We start from the raw sequence: 25,822 nt of genomic DNA, 5'->3' as shown, positions 1-25,822 counted from the left end.
AAAATTAAAATAAGATAAACCTTCACATATTCTAACTTTATTTCAGCATTCTTAAAATGTCCAAATTTATTTAAGGCAGTACTCAAATATTCAATGTATGAAAATGTAAATTACAATTATTAACTCTTATTCTAATCATAAAATCATGTCTGCTTTGTATAAGGCACCAAAAGGCAAGGCTTGCGTTAATGTGTCACAGTTTTCAAACAAATAGACACAGTTCTCTCCCTTTTATTGGGACCAGGAATTTTCTGAAGCGGTTATGACTTGGGCCTTCTGTAGAAATCAGAGATGTGGGTATCCAAGGAATCTAGAAATTCAGGCTGCTCAGACCTTGGAGGAAGTATGAATTGGGCAGAAGTGCTAAGGCGGTCAGACTTCTAAAGTCAGAGTACTTCATGGAAATGGATAATAAAGACTGGATTCACTTGCTTGCTAGCCTAGTCTCATGAGAATATAGCATAAACAGGAAAATTTTCATTTCTGCTCAGACTAGTGTTCCTCAGGGAAATCATGGGCTCAGAGCTAAACTCCAAAGAGGAAATGTACCTAATGAGAAGAGAGGGAGATTTAAATGTATCCACTGTTGTAGCCCACCAGATGATGTAGTCTTGGGCTGAACAGTACATTGTGGTTCCTTTTTGAGACCAAAGCCTGGGTAGAGAACTAGTACTTCAGCTTCCTGCTGCCCTGCATGGGACAGAGTTTGACTCTCCATCATACATCATCCAGTGACCAATGCAGAGTAATGCAGCATAACCTTCTCAGAGACATCAAGATGTCTTATACCCCAGGTAGGTCCTGGAGGAGAGGTGCAACAAGAATGGGGGGGGAAGTAAAAAAATTCACTTGATATCATCTGAGGCGAAAGGCCACCAGCCAAGAGCTCTAAAATCACTCCACGTTTTCTTACTTGACCAATTGGCAACCTGTTTAACATTTTAAAGAGAAGTGTCTTTCAGTCTCTGGAATGTATAGATCACTTTTGGCAATTGTGTGGTGGGAATGCAGGACCAGTTGGATACTGAAGGATGAAATGGTGTCAAATATTTCCCATACAATGAGAACATGTCCAAGGAGTTTTGCAGTTAGGCATCAGGAAAACTGAGTATTAAGTGTGGACAGATATACACTGAATTGAAGGAATTTTTCTTTAATATTTAACGTGGAGTATGTTTGAGCCTGTTTCTGTATTCATCAAAAATATCAGAGTCATAGAGTCCTTACAAATACTGCCTTACAGGAATACATCTTATGTACATTTCTCATAGTCTTCTCTCATGCTGGGCATTCACTGAATAATAAATTCTATTTGACAAGTAAAGGGGAAAAGTAGAGTTGTATTTTGCAACTTTTTCGTTACTGCAGAAGATCAATATACTTTAGGATTTTCAGCCGTGTTCTTTGCAATTTTAAATTGTGCAAGTCCTTTGCTTTTATAGGGCCTGTTTTTGTGTTTTGACTTCACTGTTTCAAAAGAATTGGAAGATTTTCCCTCCCTTTCATATTTCCAATTTAGTTCTTTTACATATGCATAGTTATATTTTGTAGGGTGATATGTGAAGCTTTATAAATCTTCTGTGATGAAATATGCACTTCATTTGCATTCTACTGTAATCATCCATCACCTTTATATTTGGGGAGTTTGTCTATATCTCTAGTATTAATAAATTGTGTCTATAGTTTTAGAGATCATATTTCTTATGAGTTTTTCCTTAATATTACAGTTTTGCATTTTGTGTTAAGTTCTATTTTATAAATAGCAGTCATCTTCCATCCTGTGTAGCATATTCTTTTACATTCCATTAAGATCCCCTACACCTTTACTAACCATACTTTTTACATGAAGCTTCACTATATTGCCTATCCTGGCCTTGAAATCAGAATCTTCCTGCCTCAGCTTCCCATGAACAGAGATTGCAGGTTCCACGTCTGACTCTAATAAGTATGTTTTTATACACACAAGCTTCATTATGTTTATAGAGATTCCCACTATATACAAAGGACATAGATAACCACAACCTTGATGTTATTGTGAGGAATAAATGAAATAATGCATGTGATGCATCCTGAGCTCATGTAGTAAGAACTCAGAAGGAGATCTATTGGAATATTTTCGTCACAGTAATTACTTGATTTCATTGTTATGCCTTGAGGTGTGTCCAATGGGGCAAGTGCATTTGAATCCACTTATGCTTCCATAAGAAGAAATTATAAGCTCAGGTACTGCTTCTTCCATTGTTCCTAAGAATTACATACTTATATTCATTTTATTTCTTGGTTTTTGTCATTTAAATCTTGAATTACAGACTCATTTAGAGGTCATTAAATTATTGGTTTAGATCTGTTCCACCTACTTACCTACTTCATCACTGTTTTTAGTGATGAAGTGAAAGTTTAACCTTTTCCACATAATTTCCCACCTTGCTGTAAACACAAACAAGAGCAAACTAGGTAAGATCACTCAATACAAGCAGACACTGGAAAGGCAAATGTACACTAGAACGAAATAAATGCATGGATACTATAATGTTCCATGGTTAAATCCTATGAAGAAAAGGGGTAGATGGTTATGGCCAGTGCAGGATTTTATACAGGTTCTTTCAGTGAGAGCTGTCCTCAGAACCAGGTTCCTTAAGTGCATTTATGCAAATTTGGAAGAATCCAGTTAACAAGCTGAGGAATTTATTTTTCTAGTATTGTGTTGTGGACTTTGTATACATATTATGAAGAATATTGGCCTGTAATTTTATCTTTTTGAAGAGTCTTTCTCTGATCAAATCATAACTTTTAAAATATAGACACCTGAATCCAAATAGAAGAAAGTTTAGGTGCAATCCAATTTGAAGCACAGAGTGCAATTAAAACCAACAATACTGCATTGTTCATCTTAGATATTGAAGGCTTTCAGGCCCATGAATGGAAAGAATAAAATGGAAGTTTAGGGACACTGGCGGATGGGAATATGTGGAGACTTTTTTTTTACTGGATGTAGTGTTGCAGTTATAGAAAAGGAATAATTTCATGGCACTTGCTGCACAAAGAAGTGCCTAGTATCAGAACTGATAATTCACACTTTAAAGTTTTCCATGGGCATAGTTCTCATGTTAAGTATTTGTTCCTCAGACAAAGCAACAAAATGAAACAAAAAAACTCAGAAGGATATGAGGAAACTCTGAGAGAAGGTGATGCATCTGTAACATCAAATGTGGTCTTGTACCACCAGGGTGCATATGTTTAGCATATCCAAACATGCATGTTGCATATGTGCAGTTTATGTCCCAAGAATATCTCAATAAAGCTGCCTAAACCAAAAATGCACGGGACAACTTGCCACCTCCGTAACTTGCAAATCCTAATACTGCATCATCTTCAAGGACCTACCACTTTTCTCAAAATCCTTAGGTAGAATCTCTCCTGCACCTACCTCTTGCTCATTCTGATTACTGCTATGGATTTGTCTTGAACTTTGGTGTATGAAACAAGCCCCATCATGTGGCCTTTGCATTGTTCTTCCCACCAGACAGATCATGTGCAGATAACCTAGTGAATCCATCCTCTTCCTTGATTTCCTTTCAGTAACATTTTGTTTACCAACCTTGCCTGGACCTCATAAAAATACATCCATACACTTTGCTTTTCACCACCCCTTGATGTATGCACAGCAGTTATTAACTTTTGATAACTTAATGACAAATTCTTTCACTATTTCTAATGACTCATGAAAATTGTATTTATTTGTAGTGTGTGATATGAATTTTTCACAAATGCATATTAGGTAATTGTGAAAACTATCTCCGTAAACATTTACCATTTCGTCATTGTGAAAACATTCAAAATTGCCTTGTGTGTCTTGTTTTTTGATGATTTCCTTGTCTACATATTTTCTTTACATATTGTTGGATGGTTGGGAGACTTATTTTTTCAGCCCCGTAGAACTGGAAGTCAGTTGACATTCCTGAAGTGCATACAAGAATTGCTCATTAAAACTGCAGAATATATGATGTAATGTAGACCAGTGATGACATAGAGAACAACATAAACGACACTAAGTACAAATATTAACCAGGTTATTTTTCTCTTTTCCTATAGTCACTGACAGCACATGAAGCCAAAAAATCATACATGGATTTTAGAATTCTTTCTTCTGGGATTATCAGAACAACCAAAACTGAAGCACCTCCTGTATGGGCTCTTCTTCTCCATATACATGGGAACAATTCTTGGGAACCTGTTCATCATCTTAGCCATGATTTCAAATGCGCACCTGCACACCCCCATGTACTTCTTCCTCTCCAACCTTTCCTTTGTGACATCTGTTTAACACAACCATCCAAAAGATGCTAGTCATCATCCAGACACAGAGCAAGGCCATAACTTATGAAAGCTGCATCATACAGATTTTTTTTGCATTATTTGTGGGGTTGGACAACTTCCCCCTAGTTATGATGGTTTATGACTACTTTGTGGTGATCTGTCACCACTTGCACTAAATGGTTTTCTGACTTCACAGCTGTGTACTGCTGCTGCTGATGTCCTAGACCACAAGTGCCCTAATTTCCTTGTTACAAAACTTCATGGTGTTGCTGTACCAATGTGGAAATCCCACATATTTTCTGTGAACTTATTTTTTTTTAATTTTTCTTTTATTATTCATATGTGCATACAAGGCTTGGTTCATTTCTCCCCCCTGCCCCCACCCCCTCCCTTACCACCCACTCAACCCCCTCCCGCTCCCAACCCTCAATACCCAGCAGAAACTATTTTGCCCTTATTTCTAATTTTGTTGTAGAGAGAGTATAAGCAATAATAGGAAGGAACAAGGGGTTTTGCTGGTTGAGATAAGGATAGCTATACAGGGCATTGACTCACATTGATTTCCTGTGTGTGGGTGTTACCTTCTAGGTTAATTCTTTTTGATCTAACCTTTTCTCTAGTTCCTGGTCCCCTTTTCCTATTGGCCTCAGTTGCTTTAAGGTATCTGCTTTAGTTTCTCTGCATTAAGGGCAACAAATGCTAGCTAGTTTTTTAGGTGTCTTACCTATCCTCACCCCTCCCTTGTGTGCTCTCACTTTTATCATGTGCTCATAGTCCAATCCCCTTGTTGTGTTTGCCCTTGATCTAATGTCCACATATGAGGGAGAACATATGATTTTTGGTCTTTTGGGCCAGGCTAACCTCACTCAGAATGATGTTCTCCAATTCCATCCATTTACCAGCGAATGATGACATTTCGTTCTTCTTCATGGCTGCATAAAATTCCATTGTGTATAGATACCACATTTTCTTAATCCATTCGTCAGTGCTGGGGCATCTTGGCTGTTTCCATAACTTGGCTATTGTGAATAGTGCCGCAATAAACATGGATGTGCAGGTGCCTCTGGAGTAACAGTCTTTTGGGTGTATCCCCAAGAGTGGTATTGCTGGATCAAATGGTAGATCAATGTCCAGATTTTTAAGTAGCCTCCAAATTTTTTTCCAGAGTGGTTGTACTAGTCTACATTCCCACCAACAGTGTAAGAGGGTTCCTTTTTCCCTGCATCCTCGCCAACACCTGTTGTTGGTGGTGTTGCTGATGATGGCTATTCTAACAGGGGTGAGGTGGAATCTTAGTGTGGTATTTTCTGTGAACTTAGTCAGTTGGTTCACCTTGCCTGTTCTGACACTTTTCTTAATAACCTGGTGATGAATTTGCCAGCTGGGCTGCTGGGTGGTGATTCCCTTGCCAGCATCCTTTACTCTTCTTCCATGATACTTTCTTCTATTTGTTGAATCTCATCAGCTCGAGGGAAGTACAAAGCATTTTCCATCTGTGCATTTCACCTCTTAGTAGTCTCCTTGTTTTATTATATATTCCTGGAAGTGTAACTCAATTATGCTGCAACAGAAGGCTCATACTCAAGTACCACAGCCTCCTTAATGTACAGCATGGTCACCCCCATGCCAGACCCCTTCACCTACAGTCTCAGGAATAAAGACGTCAAGATGGATCTTAGAATGCTTTTTGAGAAAGAAACTGTAAAAATTATCATTGTGTGTGTCTTGAAAAGTGTATTGATCATAGGGCATGATGTCTCAGAGGAGGAAATTAAAATATTTTGGTTCCAGTTCTTTTCCAGAGTTTGTTTTTCTTTGATTTCAACTTCTCTGTAAACTACATAATTCACCTTATAGGATTTCTGCTCTCTCTCTATGACTTCTAACCAGTGTGTTCTCATAATCAATTTGATACCTTTTCATAGTATTTTTCATTTATGGATTCAAAAGATAGTGAATTCCCATTACATCATAATACAATATGGTTTTCTTAAGGTTAATTTCTTTTACAATGACAACAGATCATTCCAAGTAATTTTCCTTTTGTTGTTACTACCCACAGTCCTGTGTTGTGGTTCACCTGTAGAAAAAAAGCCACCCTTGGCAGCTAAGACCATTTAAATACTTTTAGACTAGAGGAAATTCAGACCCTACAGTTTTGGACTTGTGGCTCCATCATTCCTTCACTTACCACAATTTTAACTACTCCTCTTAATAACATACATTATAACAGTACAGTGTCTTTTATAACTTGTCATTCACTTTCACTCCCAGTCATCAGAATTTCATTATTGTATTCACCTTGTTTGTCCCAAGTACCTACCACAATCACTGGCAAAAGAGATTATCAAATACTTTTCTACCAGTGAAGTCCAAATAGAAAGAAAAATTTGAATTGATAGATTAATTAATTTGGTCTTAGAATGAGAGAAGAAATATAGTGAGATTATTGTCTACAGGATACAATGTATTACTAGGTAAAGTAAACATGTAAGTATAGCTATTGAAGTGTGGAAGAAAGGTATCCCTGTGCAACAAGAATGAGTTCATCATTGATTATTGAACATTGACTGACACATTTAATGTTATTAATTGAGGTTTTTTTTTCTATTTCTGTTTGGAAGAGTCCACTGTTTCCTAGAAGTATCAATCATTACATTGTTCTAAATGAAGTACCCTCCCCACTCTTCACTTTACCATAATCAGTAGAGAGGAAATGAATGAATGATACCAGTATCACTCATTTAATATATTCTTTATGATCACTATTCAATTAATTGTTCATGTTCAAAGAATGACTTGCAAAAGACTGTAAAACCCTGGCCTGTCAAGAGATTTGGAGACAGACACAATCCTACATAAACATCTGTAATCTTTTACCTAGAAAGTAATTTTCATGTAGTCATAAATATATCAAATAAACCTGAATAACAGCTTAAATGTGCATGTTGCCTTTAAATAGCACAGCACATGCCAAAATATACAAAAATTGATTATTATAATGGCCCTCAACTCTATTTTCTTTGGTTAATGTAAGGACTAGCTATTGCTACATAACAAGCATCCCTAAAAGTAAATGCTTCAGTAAAATGCCTCTATTATAAAGGGGCCATATTATAAATTGTTCTCAGCTAGAGTGTTCATTTCTTCAGCTGTACTCATGTGTCAGCTCAGAGGTTCTGACAATTTTGTCTGGATTTTCTAAAATATTTGGCTTCAGTTGACTTGGTTAATCTAGGGTGTCTTTGGAAGGGAAAGATTGATCTCTTGCTTTGTCCTCTTATGTCCAGTGTGGCAGCCTGGATTTGTCATGTGACTAACACTTGTTTTCTGTATTTTAACACAAAGCAGCAAAAATAACCATGGAGGACCCTTAATGCAAACTGTTGGTCACAGAACAATCTATTGGAAAAAGCAAAATTTAAAAGCCTAAATTCACCTCAACCTATGCAGAATGCCTCCTGCCACATCCAGACTTAGCAAATGAAAATCGAAGTTCAGTCTTCTCTGGATATCCCTGGCAGATTGATTCCAGGACTGACATAGATACCAATATGTGCAATTATAGGTTGAAAGCAGATGAAAACAATAATTGTTGGTGACCATAGATGTGCACCGACTTATTCAAAGATTTAAATACTAGAGACTTTTTTTTATAATTGGTGTGGTGGGAGTATGTTGTGACATTTACAAAAGTTTTTACAATATATCATAGTTGAGTTCACTCCCTCAGTTACTCTTCTTTATCCCCTTCCCACTATTCCTAGAATGGTTTCAACAGGTCTCATTTTTCCACTTATGTGCCTGTGTACACAATATTGGCTCCATATTCACTCTCCTACACCCTCTCACTACATCCTCAACCATCCCACTGGTACCAACCATCCAGGAAGGATCTTTTCTGCCCTTGTGTTATCTGTTTTTATTTTAAAAATGATATGTTTTGTTTATGATAGCTATACAGATTAAGCCAGATGGCAGACAGCTAGTAGGACCTGGAACCTTGAGCTCCCACGAGTATGACATAACGCTTCTGATTCATGGTAGCAAAGATATATAACGTGTTTTTTTCCAAATAAGAAACTAAAATTGGGGAAACATAATATACAATAACTAACTTTTAAATTAGTTTTATATAGCACATAGCAGTCCTACAAGACTGGGCACTGTGGACTGGCAGCAGATATCACACTTGCTGGTGCATTTTTCCTTTTTTTTTCTTCTTCTTTCTCTGCTATCTAAAGAGCAAAAACACAACGCAAAGAGCTGCAGAAGGAGTGCTGCAAGCATCTAGGTTGTCCTTGATCCACCAAAATTCACTGGCACAAAAACCTCTGATGGCTGCCTGCCTGCCCAATCCAGGCTGAGCCCTGATACCATGAGTGAAATGACCACCCTGCGCATGCCCCATGATCTGCTCTGGTGGCAATCACAGTCTAGCACAGTTTGTGGGGAGAGTGCAACCCTCCTGGACAGCACTGGTGGCCTAATAAACAGAGGGAAATTTTCACCTCTGTCTAGTGGGGGTAGGTCAGAGTGCAGAGCTGACCTGTCCTGTGTGCGGCAGGACAGCCCAGCCATAGTCTGGGGAAAACAGCAGCACATTTAACCACCTTCAAGAAACTGGTAATAAGCTGAATCTAACTAACAGCCTTCCAAGAGAAAGGCTGTCAACCAAAAAGCCACTGCTGGTGACTGCCTTAAAAAAACCACACTGAAGCAGATGACCTATTCCTCCCAAGAACAGCATGGGCTCAAATACCCTGAGTTGATCCCCCCAAAAGCTGTTCAGTGGAGAGAAGCACCATCAACTGCCACACATCCCAGCATATCAACCTTAAGTAGGAGCAGGGACACAAGAAAATCCCTGAATGAAGGGTCAGCACCTGAATTAGAAGTAAGAGGAAAGAGCCCAGAGCAGTCACTGAACTGAAAGGAAGCTTAATCCCCTCCATAACAAGGAAGAGACTTAGACAAGAACATATATATATGCATATATATGTATATAACAATAAATATAACATTTGAATAAATAAAAATCTTAAAATTCATAATAAATAAAAATAACTGTATTTGCATATACATTTCATTTTTTATCTTTCCTTTTATAATTTTTGTTATCTATCATCTTTTTCCAATCAGTTCAAGTTACCATTTGCTTATCCTCTCTAGTTCCACTACCTTTCTATCCCCCATTTGTATCTCTTTTCTTCTTTTCTCTCTTCTTAACTTTTCTTTACCTTCCTTTCTTTTGCCTCTTATTCTCCACCTTTTTCCCTTCCCCCACCACACAAACAAGTCACTAAATAATCTATTACAACAATTTTATACATTACTCCATTCTTCCTATCTCTCTCCAATCCCGGATATTAGCACTGTCACACATAAAGTCTGAACTACACTTTTATACACATTAGGGACTTATAACCCCTATAGCCCCCTCAACACAAACCTCCTCTCCCCGTTGCCCCATCACTCTCTCCCTGCCTGCTCTTCCAGCACCATCATTTTAAATACTTAACTATCAAACTCTATGCAAACAACTGTTATCTCCCCATTACCTGCTCTTTGTACATAATATTGACAAGGGTTTTGTGTATTATGTAAATTACTGCTTTGCCATTGAATCTGTGAATTTGTCATTGCTAAGTTATACCTCAAGTCAGTGGACAGTAACATTACAGCAATCTAAATAACTAAGATAGTCAGAGCATAGAGATAACTTCAAGAGAGCGATAACAGGTCATTAAAGCTCCTAGCAAACTAATTAACAACACAGGAGCAAAGCATACAAAATAAACATGGGGAAAAAGAAGGGAGGGGAATTTGACTACTCAAAGGCTAATAGTCACAAAATAGACAATTTGCTGGAAAGTGAGGGGGTGAATCCTCCATTGCAGACACAAGAAAAACGATGAAACAATGTTTAATGAGTTTAAGGTGGACGGACAAAAACAACTCAATGAATCACAAGAGAAAAACAATAAAATACTCAAAAAGATACAGATATAACATAAGGAACTCAAAAGATTTCAACAAACTCCGACACAAAACAAAGGAGATTATAAAGAAAGAGATAAGGGTAACAAAGGAGACAGTGCAAGATATGAAAGAGGAGTTAAAAAAAGTCTCAACAAAACCAGAATCAAACAGAAACCCTGGGAATAAAAATACCTTATGTGAAATAAAAACTACACTTGAAAGCCACTCCAGCATACTGGAACAAGACCTTTAAAGAAGAACTAGTACCAACACTCCTCAAACTTTTTCATGAAATAGGAAGAAAAGTAACATGTCTAAACTCATTTTATAAAGCCAGTATTAAAGTCATCCCAAAAAACTGGACAAGGAAACAACAACAACATAAAAAGAAAATTAAAGGCCAATGTGTCTAATGATGTTAAATGCAAAAGTGCTCAAAATATTGACAAATTGAATTCAACAGCATAACAAAAACATCATAGATCAAGATCAAATCAGTTCTATCCCAAGAATGCAGGAATAGCTCAAAATATGCAAATCATCAAATGTAATACAGCATACTAACAGAAGCAAAGACAAAAACCACTTGATCATCTCAATAGATAGCGAAAAAGCCTTTGACAAAATTCAATATCCTTTCATGATAATAACTCTGATGAAAGTAGGAATAGAAGGAATGTAACTGAACATAATAAAGGCTATGTATGACAAACCCATATCAAACATAATACTAAATCAGGAAAACCTGAAACCATTTCCTTTAAAGTCAGGAATGAAACCATGGTGTTCACTTCCTATACTCTTAATCAGTATAGCTACCCATAGCAATGAGACAGGAAGAAGAAATAATAGGAATACAAATAGGAACGGAAGATGCCAAACTACCCCTATTTGCAGATGACATGATCTTATACCATAAGACCCAGAAAACACCATCCAAAAACCGCTAGCCACAATAACCATAGTTAGCAAAGTAGCAGGATACAAAATCTATTAACAAAAATCAGTGACCTTTCTATATGCCAATAATGAACCAGCTGAGATAGTATATTGGCAAACATTCCATTATTAGCAGCCTAAAAAAAGCAAAATACACAGGAATAAACTTAAGGATATGAATGGCCTGTATGACGAATACTGTAAAACAATGAAGAAAGAAAGGGCTGGGCACCAGTGGCTTATGCTTACAATCCTAACTACTCAGGAGGCAGAGATCAGGAGGATCCTGGTTCAAAGTCAGCCCCAGCAAATAGTTCCATGATAACTTATCTTGTAAAACCCTTCATAAAAATGGGGATGGTGGAGTGGCTCAAGGTGAAGGCCCTGTGTTCAAGCACCAGTACCTCAAAAAAATTATAAAGGAAAGAAGACTTTAGAAGATGGAATGATCTTCCATGCTCATGGATTGGGAGAATCAATATTGTGAAAATGGTTATATTAACAAAAAGCATTCTACATGCTCCCTGCTGTCCCCATGAAAATTCCAATGACATTCATCACAGAAGTTCAAAAGTCAACCCAAAATTTCATTTGGAGGCACAAAAGGTCAAGAAAAAAGTAAATTAAAAATCAATGATCCAAGGAAGCGATGGGCAAATGAACAGAGCGTTTTCAAAGGAAGAAGTACAGATGATAAACAAATCATGAATAAATGCTCAACATTGCTGTCCATAAGGGAAATACAAGTCATGTGTGAATATTTTAAAACACATGCAAAATTATATGGCATACAGCAGATAATCAATAGATATTAACTACATGACTATTAGCTTGTCCCTCATTTCCTGCATTCACTGTGTTGTCACAAAGCTTTCTTGGGACAGGAAGTACATCTGTCATTGCCCTAAACCTGAGAGGCAGCAATGGTGATAGGGAAGGAATTAAATGCTTCACCAGAAATCTCTATAAATTTTAATACATTCAGTAAAGATGCATCAGAAAGTATCATTATGCCCAAATCAATAGCATTTGTATACATCCAGAATGAATGAACTGAAAAAAGAAATCAGGAAGATAATTCCATTTATAATAGCTGTATAATACTTAGAAAGAAGAAAGTGAAAGATCTTTATAATAAAAGCAAATAACATTGGTGAAAGAAGTTGAAGAACACAGAGGACCCCTGTGTTCATGGGAGGGAATAACCATTATTTAAAAAATGTCCCACAGAAGAGAGTGATCTGTGGATTTCATGAAAGTCTTATCAAACTAAGAAGAAGATTCTTCACAGAAATATAGAGAGCTATCATAAAATTTTATGGAACTAGAATATACCTTGAATAGCCAAAAGTATATGGAGAAAAGTACACAGACCTACAAGCAAAACAGTGATCCTATCAAATCATTTATGCATTCACTGATCCAACAGATATCTACTCAGCACCTGCCCGGTTCCAGGAATATAGTTCTTGCCCTTATGGCATCCGTTGTTACTGAAAGAACAGTGGCTCACGTGGTAGAGTGGCTCAAGTGGCATAGCATCTGGGCAGTAAGTATGACACCCTGAGTTCAAACTTCAAAATCACCCAAATAAATAATAAATAAATAAATAAACAAAACTTGCATGTTTCAATCCTAACTACCAATAGGCTCCATCTGGAAGAATACTTAAGCATCATGAAGTCATTTGTAGAAATGTAGAATGATGCTCACAACAGTTCAGAAAAGTCCAGAAGAAAATGAACTTTTATAACAATTTTAAAAATATTTATTAGTTGCTAATTTCAGGAAACTATACATAAATGATTTAAATATAGCTCTTTGAGTTTTAAAACTACTTATAAATGCATGAGTAGTAGCTCCTGAATTGAGTTATGCATAAGATATTTTAAATATTTTGGATAAAGTATGAAGTCAAGGAGTTAAAAATCATGCTTTTATATGAAGTGACCACTGATCATCTTCCTGCTGAAGAAGGATTAGTAAATGTTTTGAGATATCAGGTGTGTGTCCAAATACTCATCAAAGCATTGGGGAGCCAAGGACGCAGGTCAAGATTGGTTCTTTGGTCTTAGACTTGGAGAAAACATTGAAATTTGGGATCATTTTAGGAGTTTAGAACTCCAGAAATTGGAATAGTTCTTGTAGGAATAAAAACTGATTAACGTGAGAGTTAATGAGTTGTCTTGGGCATAGAAAATCAGAAACAAAAAACTTCTTTCAGTGCGGAGCCATGTCTCATAGGGAAATTATGTGCTCAGGAGTCAAGAAACAAGAGGGACATGTGCAGGAAACAGAGAATCAGAGCTGTAAACATCAGCCTTACCATTGGCCCTAGGCAAGTACAGTGTTGGTTTGGAAGTGACAACCCTTCCTGCTGTCCTGTCGGAATACATAGGTTCAGGCCCCTTGGTCAGCTATCAAGATAGGGCTTGGACTTCCACAAAAACCTTCCATTCAGAAAACACATCCAGATGAGAGCCCAGCAGGTGTTCCAGGAGAGCTTCTGAAAAATGGGAATGCAGAACATTTACCTAAGGTCACACAAGAGCCAATGTACTCCAGCCCAATGCTGACACATGACTGTAGCTTTCTTGTTTAATTCATTAATGTGTTTATAGTCCATTCTACCAAGGAACATGAATATCAAACTCAGCAATGCAGGTTCATTGTTGACAGTGAAGTGACAGCAGTGGAAGCCCAGTACAAGGGGAACTGAGAGGCTTAAAGTGGTTTCAGTGTGACTAGAGCAGATGTCCCAGGACCTTTGTATTTAAACAGGTGGAAAAGAGACACATTGCCTTACATATGGAGAGACAGACAGTGACGTGAGGTCATTTCTTATTTCTGAGTTAGAGAAACCTTTTCATTGGCTTGTTATTGTCTTCTGAAATTTCCAGTTAGGTGTATTTCAACAGAAATTTCCAGATCAATATTTGTCCCCCTACTTTTGGAGTGGTATGTTCCAAGAAACATTTTAAATTATATTTAGAGAAATATGTCTATCCTCTTACTTCTGACTTTCTTTCATTATTCAAGATAATTTTACTAATCACCACCATTATATGTAGTTCTGTTTTTTTAAAAAGCACTGCTGGGATTTGACTATGCACCTCACACTTGCTAGACAGGTGCTTTATCACTTGGGACAAGCCCCAGCAACATATATGTAGTTTTATGTTCTTCTAAAATGCATTGTTTATGTTCATACTGAGGTCTTAATCACATCTGATTTTAGCAACATATGTGAGCTAATGGAGCCTCTTCATTTTCTTCAAGATACAATATCAGCTTTATTGCTCAAGGTTCTGCAAGCCAATTAAAATAAAATGCCTTGTCATGTTTTAAATGTCACTGTACAATGAAGAATAATTCCTGGATCATTTAAGAAATAGTAATTGAGCACCTAATACATAACCAATATTTGAGGAACATCTTATATATATACTTTAAGATCTAGGTGTTTGACAATTTATTTACGTGTTGTTAGCATTAAATTACTGGTGTTATATAGCTACGTTCACTTTTTCATTATGCTTCACTACATTTTGTTTAATACACTTATGTTGACCCTGCTCAACTTAACTTCTTATTCCCTGTAACTCTTTCATTTCACAACAGCTTCTTTTTAGAGATATTATTTTCACAAACACAGACAGATTCATATTCCTCTGTGAGTAGAGAACAATGAACAAAGCAAATAAAGACTATGCACATTTGGATTTTCCATCATGATGTTGAGTTGCAACACAGTGTAGTAAGTGTGTGTGTGTTTGTGCATGTGCGTGTGTTTGTGTGTGTGATCCAATTACCTCAAGGATCAGATAATGCAGAATTCTATTCGGTGTAAAAGGAAAGAATCATCATGGTGCATGAAGAATCTATACAGTACACAATCACAAATCTTCGCATATTGGATGAAAGTACAGACAGGTCTGTAGTGTGTCTGGTAGATTTATTCAAAGAGTTCAAAAATGAAACCCTGAATTAACACAGAAACAATATCACACAGAGGGAATGGGAATGGGGTCTGTCTCCTCTGCTATTGTGCATGAAAAAACTTATTCTCTAGAATGTGAAATACCAGCTGGATTTCCTGTGCAATCTAAAAAGTTTGCCTCCCAAAACTATAGAGGAGAATAATGGTCAACATACACTTGGAAGTGAGGGAAAATAGGGAAATTATGATTAATGGGTGCAAACTACAGTTGATGGAAGGAATACCCTTTGGTGCTGTGTTGCATAGGGTGGTCACCACAGTTAATAGCAGTGATAAATATACTTAAATAGTGAGAAAGAATTTCAAATACTTTCAACAACAAACAAATGATAAATTTTCAAAGGCATGGATATGCTAATTACCCTAATTTGATCACTACACCATCTATGTGTGTATTGGAGCATCATGTTTACACACATATATGGAAAGTTCTTATGTTTCAACTACAATGAAATAAATATTTGAAACAAATCAAATCAGTACGGAATTTTGCAGGAAAAATCTATTTTAATATTTCATTTAAAATCTGCCCAAATTTGGTGGTTTTCATTTGGAAATTTTTGTTTATTATACCCATTGACACTGTTTTTTTTCCATATGGATGTTCATCTGTGTCATACCATCCAAAATATAGCACTGTTTTCCTTTCATTTCTGCTAGTCTTCAAGGGAATCTGTGTGGAGCTGGAATGCAGCCAGGAAAAGGCAAGATTTTTCTTATAATTGCCCTGGGACCACTGAACAAATTAGAAACTTCCCCCCTTAGGGCCATTTAATCTCTCTCTCTCTCTCTCTCTCTCTCTCTCTCTCTCTCTCTCTCTCTCTCTCTCTCTCTCTCTCTCTCTCTCTCTCTCTCTCTCTCTCTCTCTCTCTCTCACACACACACACACACACATTCACTGAGCCACTGAGTAATTTATTTGTATTCTTTTCTTAAGTAGTGGGGATGGAAACCAGGACCTTACTTTCTAGGTAAGCTTTGTCACTGATTTACACACTCCTAGCTGAAAATTTTATATTTCTTTGAACCCAGGATAGAAAAATTACCATACAAAAAGGAACCACATGTTTAAATGTGTGTTGGAAATTTGCAATGTGGAATTTCTGTGTGTAGTTCATAATTTATCTGGAGAAACATGGTACAAAGAGCTTTCCTAGTGTGTTATACTTTCTCATGGTGAACCTGGTAGTGAGAATTAGTGTGGAGTAAACCTGGCCCTAGAAGACCATGGCTTATGGCATTATTTCAAGTGGTATGTGTTGTTGTTTTGGTATTTATCTTTGAAGTAAGCATAGATTTAGGAAAAATGGAACCTGGGCTCAGTACATTCCAAAAGCTAACCAATCACATAGAGGTCATAACACAAGAAAACAGAGAGGAAAAATATGGTGCATTCCAATTCACAAGGCACCTTCACAGTTAATTCAGTAAAAAGAAACATTTTCATATACACATTTATATGTTTCCAAAATGGAGACTATTAGAGGAAACTAAGGGAGGAGCAAAAGAATGATAGGCAGTGAACAATATTGAAATATATCACATTAGTGTAGAAAGAAGAAACAATGAAATGCACTACAGATTGTTGAACAATACAGACCAGAAGGAAAAGGATAAGGAAAACGAATAGCTGCAGGGTTGACTGATTAAAGTACAATATACTTATCAGAGAAAATACCAAGGCAACACATCACAGAACAAGAACACACTCTAAAACAATGAAGGTCAAAAATGTAAAATAGGTCAGGTTACTAGGAGATGGGAAGGGTAAATGAAAAGTGTAAAGCAGGATAAATATGGATGATGCACATTCTATACTTGTATGAATATGGCACATTGGATCCTGTTGAAATCATTTTAAGAAGGGCAATGGGGAAAAAGGGAAAAAAATGGAGACAATGAACCAAACCTGTGTGTGATATTTATATGTATGAAAAAGTCACATATATCATATACTAATAAAAAGTGTTTAAAAAATAAATCTTGGTCTCTTAGACGAACAACTCCCTCAAAATAAAATAGATGCAAACACAAGAGCATCTGGACAGGCTAACTACTTGAGCAAAATGGTTCCACTTTGTTCATTTTTCCCCACCATCAACTTTTGTCACTCTCCTTCTTGCTCACCCTCCTAATCACATATTCACATATTAGGATCCTGCTGACCCTAAATATTTGAATCAACCAACTTCTTCATGGATTTTTCCTCCTTCCAGGCACAGATTTTTGCATGTCTGTTGTGGGCACCTATGTGCCTTCCTGGTTTTTTTTCTCTTTTTTTTGCAAGTGTCACTGAACTGATGGTCTTCTCTGAAAATTCAGAAAAAAATAACCATTACTACAACCTTATATCTTCTTTTTTCTTAATAGAAACTGTCATCAACTGTCATGTCTCATGATGATTTCTTTACCAAATTATGTCTTCTTTTATTTGCTGCTCTTATTTCTCTCTCATTGGTTTTTAGAATCACTGACTCTTATTTTTTGGCACAGATCAATCATCTGAAAAGTGCCTGCAACAAAGTGTCACAGAATTTTCTTTTTCCAATACATTGAAAAATTAGTGCATAAAACTTTTTGATGCATAACTTCTTCAGAAAATGCTGAGATGGACTGAATTTTCAACTAAGAAATGGCAAGTGGAGAAGATTCAAAGGAAAAACCTAGCAACTCACATCCTGATTACAGAGCACATAAGATCACATTTCTTTAATATTGTTATTGCATAATTGTCTTTATTTTCTCTTTTTTATGTTAGTAACCTAAAACACACGGGCCAAAGAATGACACACAGATTTCAGAATTGCTCCCTCTGGGAATTTCAGAGGACCCAGGATTGCAGCCTGTCATCTTTGGGCTGTTCCTGTCCATGTATCTGCTCACTGTGCTTTGTATGCTGCTCGTCATCCTGGCCAGGATCTCAGACTCCTACCTACACATGACCATGTACTTCTTCCTCTCCAGCCTGTCCTGTGTGGACATCTGTGTCACCTCCATTATCATCCCAAAGATGCTAGCAAACATCCAGAGAGAACACAAGACCATTACCTATAAAGCCTGCATCACACAAATGAAAATTTTTGCAATGTTTGACATTATTCTCTTGACAGTGATGGCTTATGACCTCTATATGGCCATCTGTCACCCCCTGCATTACCCAGTCATCATGAACCCCTGGTTCTGCATGTTGCTTGTTCTGGTGTCCTGGTTGGTAAGCCAACTTTATTACGTCTTAAAATTGTTCTTTTGTGTACAATCACAAATTCCCCACTTTTTCTGTGAACTGAATCATGTAGTGCAACTTACCTGTTATGGCAAATTTTTTTATAATGTGGTGACATATTTTGGAGCTGTGATACTGTGTGGTAGTCCCTTCACTGGCATCTTGTACTTTACTCCAAAATAGTTTCCTCCATACATAAAATCTCATCAGCTCAGGGGATGTACATTTTCCACCTGAGCATCTCACCTCTCAATTGTCTTCTTATTCTATAGCACAAGCCTAGGAATGTACCTCAATTCTGCTCTGACCCAAAACTCACACTCCACTGCAATAGACTCAGTAATGTACACCATTGTCATCCCATGCTGAACCCCTTCATCTACAGCCTGAGGAATAAAGACGCCAAGAGGGTTCTAAAATGTGTTTTTGAGATAGAAACAATAAATGGGATGATGGTTCCGAGATCAAATATGTGCCCATGATTGCAGGATAAAAGCCCCAGGATGAGACCTAGTATTCTCTGGTCAGGTGGTAGAAGTAAAATATGTTCATTCTTTATTATTCCTGGAGTTCCTGGATTTCCTGTTTCACTGATTTTAGTTTCACTATGCTCTCATTTTATCATTTTCCACTTTTGGTAAATACTTACAAAATTCCTTTGATTCTATAGGATAAATATTTTGGATTTTTTCATCTCAGATGACATATATGGCAGTAAAAATTATAATTTCTTTTTTAATAGTTTATATAATTGTACAAAAGGGAGTCATCATATTTCCATAATACACTAATGTATTTTGGTCAAATTCAACCCCTCTCTTAAACTTTCTTATCTCCTTTCTGCCTTTGTAAACAATTGAACTGGTTTCATTATTCCATATTCACATATGCACATGAAGTACCTCCATGATACCCACCCTTTTCTTCCACCCCTCCTTTCACCCTCACTATCCCATCATTTCCCAGCCAGAAGCATTCTCCTCATTGTGTACTCAGGGCCTTTTTTGGTCTAGATTTTGCATATGAGAGAAAACATGTGATATTTTAGTCTGGTTTATTTTGCTAACAATATGACTTCCACATTTCCTTCCAATTTTCTGCAAACAAACATTGTAATTTTATTCTTATTTATAACTGAATGATGCTATGTTGAATATATATATAATATGATATGTCTATTATGTATATCTAGCTAATAAATATATCACATTTTCTTTATCCATTCATTGGGTGATGGATAGCAAGACTGATTTCATAAGCTGCACTCCCATGCAGGAAACATTTTGGTAACTCACCTAATTTATAGGATTTTATAGGGGAATAAAGTATAATTTATAGGATTATATAGGGGAATAAAGTAGAATTATTATAAAATAAAATAGAATTGTTTGCTTGTATGTTTATCATTCATTGGTGTGGCAGTTTCTTAAGTCCTTTACTAATGATGTAGACTTTTGTATGTTAGCATGTTTAGTTCATCCTAGGGGTTTTCTTGTATTTGGGCTCTCGTTTCTCTTTCAGCTTGATATCTTCACTACCTACCACATTTATGAGCAGCACAGGCATCCAGAGCTGTCCATCCCCCATATTTCTCAGGTGACATTTTCTTACTTCAGGTAGCATTGCTGACATGGGAGCAATGTGGAAATCACAAACCGATTGGTGACTCTTAGGAGTCAGGCACTGGAAAGGAAAGGTGCTGATGTGGTCATAAAATACTAATACTTGGAATTTTGAATTACTGCAAACTCTACATTACATTGTACTTTTTTATTTTAGATCAGCACGCATCAATTACACACGTGAATGAACTTCAGTGTAATTCCACCATGAATACAGCATACATTAATCAAATCCATGTTCCTTTCATCCGACTTCTTATGTCTTCCCAGCTTGTAATCATTGTTCATTTAGTCACCTTTTTAAAACTTGTCTGAATCGGGCTAATTTCATCCAACATGTAGTTGTCCATTTCCACCAATGTTGCCACAAATGACAAAATTACATATTCTTTACAGCTGACTAATATTCCATTGTGTGAGTTTACCACATATTCTTTATCTGTTCTGCCTTGTGATGGCTGTAGGCTGATTCCTTGTGTTGTGTACTGTGAATACAGACACAATAAACATGGGTGTGCAAGTGTCTCTTTGTTCTGCTGATGTCCTTTGCCACTGATAATATCCTGGGAGTGATATTGTATCAAAGTTTTGCTTGCTGCTACCATAGAGGTTACTGACAAAAGGGTACATGGTCTCTCTGTGTCATTTCTTTCTATTCCAGGCTAATTTGCAACTCTCTGAAAATGAAAAGCTTTTATTATAATCACAAATGAGGAAAGAAAGAGTTGTTTTTAAGCAGTTCAAATTTTGGCATGTTTTCTTTTTACTCTTCAACTCAAAATTCCTTTTCAATTTTCCCCAAATAATCACATGCTAACATATTGATGTTAGTCAGTTTTGTTATTGCTGTGACAAACATGTGAGAGAAACAAAAATTTATTCTGTCTCATGATTTTAGAAGTTTCAGTCTATGGTCAGTTGACTGCATTGTTTCTGGGCTGTGGCGAGGCAGAACATAACAGAGGGTGTGGCAGAACAAAGCTACTCACATATGGTGGCCCAGAAGCAGAGAACAGAAAAGAAGGGGCAGAGGACAAGGTATACCTTTCCAGGGTATGACTCAGTAACATTATTTATCCAACTAGGATCCATGCCATAATTCTCACCATCTCCCAATAATGTCATTAATTTAATCCATAAAGGGATTTAACCATTGAGTAGCTCTGAGCCCTCAGGTTTCAAGCACTTCCCACAAGCCCTTTAGCTGATCACTAAACACAAAATAAAAATGTTCATACCATAATAATATCTTAAACTTAAAATTACCCTAACATAATTTCTTCTAATAAAAACAGGTAAAGATATTGTCATGATAGTAATGGACAACTTTCCAGACATGCTGTGACATGCATGCATATAGCAGTCTGTTATGAAATCTGCCTTTAGATCAATATAAAAAAGAAAAAGAATGAAATAAACAGAATAGGGATAATAACAAATGTTGGCATCCAAACTTCCACCATTGTGACCTGTTTGCTGTGGAGAGACAGAAAGTAGCAGTGCAGATGAAAGTGTGATATAGAAATATGAATTTTGCACAAGGGAACATCATAAACCTCTTCTAATTCATATAAATGGGGAAATTCTTTTGTGATCTTCCTAAAGTTCTGAACATCATCTGACCTCACCAATAACCAATAACCAATAACCTATGGGGTATTTTGTCTCCATCACTTTAGCTGTTATTCCTCTCTGGGATTCTCTTCTCTGATTCTCAGATACTTTTTTTCTTTTCCATTGTAAGAATTTCATCAGCTGGGGATAAATGCAAAGCTCTTTATACCTGTGACTCTCACCTGTTGTCAGTTTCCTTGTTCAACAGCTCTGGCTGTGTTAGTCAGCTTTCCACTAGTCTAACAAACACTTCATAGAACCAACTTATAAACGGATGAGGTTTAGTTTGGCTTAACATTTTGTAATTTTCAGATTATGATCAGTTGGTTTTGTTGGTTTGCTCCTCTGGAGAGGACACACATTCTGAGGGACAGGAAGCATGTGATGGAGAAAAACTTCTCAGGTCATGGGAACGAAATGAAAAAGGAACAGGAAAATACTGGACTGGGCTCTTGATATACCCTTCAAGGGCATGCCCCCAACTGAGACAACTCAGGGAATGGTCCTCTCCCTGGAGACTGGGGCATAAGTTAAGCAGTGTTGGAGCACTATTAAATACTGTTCAACCTCTCCTGAAGTTAGTGAGAAGCTTTGGCTGTAATCATCTTTTTTATTGTTTACTTTCCCACAAACAACCTGAAATATTGGGGGACAGGAAAATTTGATCCCATAATTGACATAACTTACCCTTTCCTTGAGCAAAGAACTATCTGCCAAGCAACCAGCAGGACCACCCACATGACAGACCTGGATGCTTTCAGAACTCCATGTAGACCTTGAATAAACTACTTAACAGCCACAGAGGTTGCCCTGACTGAATCTGCCACTCCTCATGGCACTGTCTCAGGTACAACTCTTTCAACTAGTTTATGTTGGACATTTTGCCATCAGTAGCCTTGGTCATCCCTAGGTAAACCTAAAGCCACTTTCACCCAGCCCATGGGGGGAGCATTTCCCCTGGTGGTCAAGGAGAAGAATGGTGATTAGTACAAGCATAGTCCTTCATTTGCATAAAGGACCTTTGTGGTTGGTAGAAGCAAGTCCTTTCCTTCACATGAGGGACTGTGCCATGACTTAAATAATATATGTACACACACACCATATTGTTTATCATTTTAAGGTGATCCTGGACTGAAACTTCTGAAACTATAAGACTAAATAAATATTCTTCTACTAAGTTGATTATCTCTCAAGTATTTTTACACACTGATGAAAACCCGACTAACACAGTGAATTTGCTCATACTTATAAAATACAAAAAAGAGCCGAAATGGTCCTGTATTTCCACCTACACAGGAGGGGACAAGAGGAGCATGAGTTTGAGGCCAGTTTTGGAAATGTTTGAGACCGTTTGTCAATAAATAAATGAATAAATAATCAAATAAATAATATAAACATCTTTCCAGTGTAAATTGCATCCTCAAAATTCAAGGAACACATAGTTCCTTGTTGACCATATAAAAGACCCTGCACCCATTATAGGTATAGGCTGCTCAATGCTTTCCCAAGATGAAATTGTAATCAGACTCTGCCACATATGAGGAGGTCACTGTTAAGTGTCTGCATTTGCAAAGAGCAGAAGTGTTGAGCCTGGAGCCTCAGAAAACACAAGAACCAGCTATTCCCACTGTAGTCTGGGCTCAGCTTCCATCTCAGGTAGGAATACGGTGATACAGCATGTGCAAAGGCATCTGGCAGTCCAAGCAACTGTGTCCCCATGTTCAGAAGGAGCTGAGGGTAGATACCAAGGTGGATCCTGGGTTGACAACAGTCAAATGGAATGTGGCTGGCAAAGACATGTTCTGACCACAGGGAAATCAAATCTACCTTCCTGGTCCTCCGTACTGTCATTCAATAAAGAGGGGGAGGAGCTATATGAATGATCCAATCAGGTATCCTACCGACAAAGAAGCATGAAAGGGACATTGAGAACGAATACATGCAACGATGATAGCCCTTGAACCTTCTTGTTACACATTTGTGGCTATGATGACAATGTCGGCATAGCTGTGCTGTAATCTATCCTCTGTGACATGAATGTACCTATATTGAGGACATCTCAAAGGCGGGAAATGGTGAGGCCAGAGGGGCATTTGGACATGTACTCAGGGTAGCTGGAGCCTTTGGGGAATCCCTTGCTCTTGGGGTCTTCCAATTATACTACAAGCCATAAAGACCAGCATGGTACTGGCACAAAAATAGACCTGAAGAACAGTGAAACCAAACCGAATAGAAGGTCCAGATATGAATCCACCCAATTGCACCAAACTGATTTTTGCCACTTTCACAATATTGATTCTGCCAAGGCATGAACATTGGGACTATTTCCATCTTCTGTAGTATCCTCAATTTCATTCTTTAATGGTTTATAATTTTCATATAAATATCTTTCACTTCCTATGTTAAGATGATTCCTGGATATTTTTGAGAGTGTTGTGAATGGAATTGTTTTCCTATATTCTTTCTCATTCTGCTCATTGCTGACATACAGAAAGGCTACTGATTTTTGTAAATTGATTTTGTATCCTGATACTTTGCTGATGTTGTTTATGATGTCTTGGATTTTTTTGGTGAAGTTTTTCATTTCTTTTATATTTAAGATCATATCATTTACAAATAGCAATAGTTTGACTTCTTCCTTTCCTGTTTATGTTCATGTTATTTTTTCCTCCGGTTCTATTGCTCTAGGTAGGAATTCCATGACTATTTAATAATAGCATAGAAAGTAAACCCCTTTGTCTCATACCTAACTTTAGAAGAGATGTTTTCAGTTTTTTCTCCATTTTGTGTAATGTTGGCTATGGGCTTGTCAATATAGCCTTTATTATGTTGAGGTACATTCCTTCTAATCTTAAGTTCATTGCAACTTTTATCATGAAAGAATGTTGAATGTTGTTGAAGGCATTTTCTGCATCTCCAAATGATCATGGGTGTTTCATATCTACTTCTACTAATATGCTTTATTATATTTAATGATTTGCACATATTGAAATATCCCTACATAACTGGGATGAAATGGACTTGATCATTTGGCATGTTGTTCAATTTGTAGGAAAATGGATGAAACAATAAATCATCATGTTGAGAGAAATAATCCATGCTCAACTGTCAAATATATGTTCTCACACATTTGTCGAACCTGCCCTAAAATGATGATAATCATCATATAACATGAATGTGAAAGGGGGTGATCTAAAGAGATAGAATCAACAGGAGTGAGAAGAGGTAAAGAGAATAAAGTACACTACACAAACACCAATATGTATATAAATAAATGTATATGTGTTTATATATGCATATATGTGAAGACAGTATAATGAAATACACCCAAACATTATTTGAAAAGGCAGGAATAAAATATAACCAAGGTGACTTGTTCAAAGTGCACTGTACCCCTGTATGGAATTAGCACAAAGAAACCCCCTCATTTTATTACTGTATGCTAATTCAAAAATATAATAAAACTTACTTCAAAGAACAAATAGAAACTAGTAATCATGAATAATATATGAAATCTCAAAAAACTCTTGAGTCATAGGCAGACATGGTATGAGAATTAAAAGCAAGTTACAATCAAGGGCATGAAAAAACAAAGTGAGAGAGAAGCAGGAGCTAAAACTGCAAAATTGCTAGGACAGCCAGATTAAACACTGCACTAGATAAAGAAAGCAAGTCTTTTGATGAAAAAGTGCCCATAAAATTTATAAGAAATAAGCATCCATATCAGAAGACTTTTGGACCCAATGTCTCCAAAGTAGGATGATAACTTCAAAACTTTGCAAAAACAAAATAATTTAATCATGTGCTGAAGCTACATCCTCTTAACACACATTAATATAAATAGTCCTCTAGGGAGAAACCCACAGTGTGTCTATTACACTCACACACCTACTGTTTGGAGCATATTTCACTATCTTCTTACTTGCTCTATAGCACTTAACTAATAAAATCTTTACTCAATTCCAGAAAAAAAGAAACAAAGGAATGGCAGTGCATTTAACCAGGGTAAGCTGAGTGAATTCAAAAGTACTTTATTAACCAAAATTTAATGCAGAGTCAAGAGTTAAGTGAAGCAGATATAAACAACCATGCTTTCATGCTAGCAACATTGATCATCAATTAAAT

General features: G+C 36.9%; 1 pseudogene; it reads left to right on the top strand.

Annotated features, from left to right (window-relative positions):
• Positions 1-262: 262 nt before the first annotated feature.
• LOC141416086 (olfactory receptor 7A5-like) lies at positions 263-18,943 on the top strand (annotated as a pseudogene).
• The last annotated feature ends 6,879 nt before the right edge of the window (positions 18,944-25,822 follow it).

Source organism: Castor canadensis, chromosome 14 (genome assembly GCF_047511655.1).
Source record: "Castor canadensis chromosome 14, mCasCan1.hap1v2, whole genome shotgun sequence".
Taxonomy (NCBI): domain Eukaryota; kingdom Metazoa; phylum Chordata; class Mammalia; order Rodentia; family Castoridae; genus Castor; species Castor canadensis.
This window is presented reverse-complemented; position numbering and strand designations above follow the sequence as displayed.